At 37.7% G+C, this 4,325-nt stretch overlaps 1 pseudogene; it reads right to left on the bottom strand.

Moving 5' to 3' along the window:
* Nucleotides 1-244: 244 nt before the first annotated feature.
* The window catches only part of LOC123233521, an 18,677-nt pseudogene continuing 14,596 nt past the window's right edge, over nucleotides 245-4,325 (bottom strand).

Below are 4,325 nucleotides of genomic sequence, written 5' to 3' on the forward strand. Positions count from 1 at the left end.
ATTAATTTCTTTTCTTTTCCTTTTTCCTTTCCTTTCCTTTCCTTTCCTTTCCTTTCCTTTCCTTTCCTTTCCTTTCCTTTCCTTTTCCGAGAAAGGTTGTTTTCTTTTCTTTTTTTATTTCCCTTAAAAATATCAAGTCAACATGACAGGTTGTTATATTTTTATGTCTTATATACTTAATGCAAGACAAAATGATACAAGAGGAAACTAATCAGTAACATTGTTATAAATACAGAAAATCAGATTAGTCTTCAATAGCTCCAGAGTAAACCGCATCTTTTTACTTCCTCCTCTTTTATCATCTTTACTTTGTAGATGTAACTTAATGAGATCATCAATTCAAAAGATGGTAATTGCAGCTTCTATTGCATATCTCCAACGCTTAACTTTAATCATGGTAGGTTCAAATGCACATGTCCAATGCACTTTTGCCTGTTGGCTTGAGGTTTGCCATTGATTAAGCCAAGACTAATCCATAGCTCCTTGAATTCTGGGTTAATTTGAGCCTTATTATGAGAAGCTCTTAACTTGGCAACCAAATCTGTAGAGTATTGGGCAGTATTAACTGCCAATGCGTTGGGAATAATGAGAAGAGATCTGACATATTGTGCAATAGCAAGTTGTTCCCATGATCCTATGTTGCTTGCATAGCACTCTAGATAAATGGAAAGAGCTATTTCTAAAGCTCCACTGCCTTCCCCACAGACTTTGACCCCAGGACTCTCTGAGACACACAAAGAGCATCATATAAAGAGTGTGCCATCTCATTAAACATGAATTCATTTACTCCTTGTAAGATAATTGAGGCAGATGTCTAGCTTTAGTGTTTCTGATCAAGATTAGTTCATCATCACAAATTCTTTCCTGTACTTTCTCTTCTGCCTGCAAACACTGAAGCCTCAAAACTTTCTTCACCTTCCAGATTAGCCAGGGTTGACGAAATGGTTGCTCCAGATAATTTAGCAATTCATTTAAGGATCCTTTCTAAAATTTCTGCTGCTGTAGTCATAGACTTGACAAAGTACTTTAGACAGATATCATCAATTCCACCAGTGGCTAGAATCTTTTGAATTCCTTCTTTGGTAATATCAATTCTCTTTTTCTAATTTGATCCACTTTTTCTGGGTCTGTAATAATCACTTGCAAACCAAGCTTCATTTTTGTTTTCTGTAAGCTAAAGTCCAGGTGAGCAATTTTTGCATTAACTATTCTTTTGGGCATACCTTATAATGCTACTACACAATTTGATGTACCATCGATTCCAGTGATCTTAGAAGACATGGATATTTTTGCACCATTGATGAGACAATCTTTTTCCACAGTTCATCTGTGTTAATGATGAGGTTTTCATTAATATAGCACACAACTTCCCACAGATGTGGTCCTATCTTCAGCTTCTTTGACTTGCAGATCAGCCAATTCACAGAGCACGTTAGCTACAGGAGGTTCTGTCTCAAGCAACTTCAGAAACAGTTGTTCTATCCCTAGTAATAGACACATCATCAATATTGCCCACTAACATTTTATTGGAAGTATCTAGTCCAAGAGGACTTTTTACAATATTGGTCATCGAAGCTATAGCTGTAACTTTTTGGAAACAGATTGCTTTCCTAGTGGTTCATTCCCCAAACATGGACATCTTTCCTGCCAGCAACACACATGGTCTTAAGTGGCAAGAATTGTCTTTTCTGCACCTTTAGTAGTTGTGGCTGTAGAAAATGCAAGTATAATTGTCAGACTGCATCTCCATGTCCACAGTGTAAGTTAGGTATAAAATGCCTCAATCATTTTTGGAGTCAAGTTCTTTGATCATTGCATGAAAACAGATGATTCCACACAGAAAATATCTCATGATAGATTGAAAGAATCAGCCACACCCTTGGGTCTATGGATAATAGTAGGTCAGTTTTTTAAAGTAATTAATTAATTTAATTTAGAATATTTTTCCATGGTTACATGATTCATGTTCTTTCCCTCCCCTCCTCCCACCCCCTCCTGTAGCCAATAAGCAATTCCACTAGGTTTTACATGTATCATTGATCAATACCTATTTCCATGTTATTAATGTTTGCAATAGAGTGATTGTTTAGAGTCTATTTCCTTGATCCCCATGAACCATGTGATCCAACAAATATTTTTCTTCTGTGTTTCTACTCCCACAGTTCTTTCTCTGGATGTGAAGAGCTAGCGTTCTTTCTCACAAGTCCCTCAGAATTGCTGCTAGTAGAGAAGTCCATTACATTCTATTGTGCCACAATGTATCAGTCTCTGTATACAATGTTCTCCTGGTTCTGCTCCTTTCACTCTGCATCAATTCCTGTAGGTTATTCCAGTTCACATGGAATTCCTCCAGGTCATTATTCCTTTTAGCACAATAGTATTCCATCGCCAATAGATACCACAATTTGTTCAGCTATTCCCCAATCGAGGGACACCCTCTCATTTTCCAATTTTTTGCCACCACAAAGAGTGAGACTATAAATATTTTTGTACAGATCTTTTTCCTTATTATCTCTTTGGGGTACAAACCCTGCAGTGTTATGACTGGATCAAGTAGACCAGTTCTAAACTGCACATTCCAGTAGAAGTGAGTCAAGTGGGTGATTGAATCCAATATGAAGTGAACTAAAGGTCACCTGGCTAGAGTAGGAGCAGTAGGATTGAATTTCTCTTCTCTCCCTTCTCTCACTCCCCATTCCTCAACATTGACAAGGAAAAATAACAATGAAAATTTTGATAAGTTGGAAATTCTGAAGTTCCCATGACCATCAAATAGCAGTATCCGCTGCAGTGATCCCCAGAGCAGCAGTGTCCAATGACAGCATGTACATTGGGAAATCAAACCCACAGTGAGGACAAAGATGACACAATGAGGAAAGGCAGCTTCAGACTTAGAAAAGGGCACTAGCCCTAATAGCCCAACAGAGAGCTACACCAAAGGGAAACTTCATAGGGGTTACACGAAAGGAGAAATGGATTTTCAGTAAACAGGGACTGTAAATTTAACCATTGGTTACATGCGCTCTCTAATGCTGAGCCTATTTTCAACAAGAGCCCTGTGTATGTACAAGGGAAATGTGCTCCCAATATGAAGAGAGTTTTCTGTAATCACTGTTTTTTGGTCTTTTTCCCCCAGTAAATACCCTTTTAAAAAGATAATTAACTCTGATAATCAATAGGGAAACACACTGATGGGGGCTTGTGATTAACAATACTAGAAACACTCTCAACCCCTCAGAGTTACTTCTAGGACATTGAGGAGATTAAGTAATATTCATTTTTATGGGGAGCCCATCTTTCAGGATAAGTAAAAATTGAGGAAGTGGTTAAAGAAGTAGTTATCTAGAGTTAACTCTGTAATTTTGACCCATTGCTCTTAGTTCTACTGCTTCAAATTTGAAGATCATTGTACTTGATAGAGAAAATAAGGACAATAAGTCTTTAAAAGTAAGTTTAACAATTAAATAATCCTTTGTTTTCTCCATCTGTCATTGTTATCATCCCATGAACAATAATTAGTGGTCCTATATATTCAATGGTCTTTCAATTAACCCAATATTATTTTTAAAGTCTTTATCAAATCTGGCCTCAGACACTTCCTAGCTGCATGACCTTGAGCAAGTCACTTCACCCCAGTACCTAGCCCTTACCTCTCTTCTGCCTTGGAAGCAATACATAAAATTAATTCTAAGACAGAAGATAAGGGTTTTTTAAGGTCTTTTATATCATCTTTTTTTAAATTTTTTAAACATTTATTAATATTCATTTTTAACATGGTTACATGATTCATGCTCCTACTTTCCCCTTCACCCCCCGCTCTCCCCCCACCCATGGCCAATGCACATTTTCACTGGTTTTAACATGTGTCATTGATAAAGACCTATTTCCAAATTGTTGATAGTTGGATTGGTGTGGTAGTTTCGAGTCTACATCCCCAATCATGTCCACCTCAACCCATTAGTTCAAGCAGTTGTTTTTCTTATATGTTTCCTCTCCTGCAGTCCTTCCTCTGAATGTGGGTAGCATTCTTTACCATAAATCCCTCAGAACTGTCCTGTGTCATTGCTTTCTGCTGGTACAAAAGTCCATTACATTCGATTTTACCATAGTATATCAGTCTCTGTGTACAATGTTCTTCTGGCTCTGCTCCTTTTGCTCTGCATCAGTTCCTGGAGGTCTTTCCAGTTCACCTGGAACTCCTCTAGTTTATTATTCCTTTTAGCACAATAGTATTCCATCACCAGCATATACCACAGTTTGCTCAGCCATTCCCCAATTGAAGGGCATACCCTCCTTTTCCAGTACTTTGCCACCACAAAAAGCAC

This window comes from Gracilinanus agilis, chromosome 2 (assembly GCF_016433145.1).
Source record: "Gracilinanus agilis isolate LMUSP501 chromosome 2, AgileGrace, whole genome shotgun sequence".
Lineage (NCBI taxonomy): Eukaryota > Metazoa > Chordata > Mammalia > Didelphimorphia > Didelphidae > Gracilinanus > Gracilinanus agilis.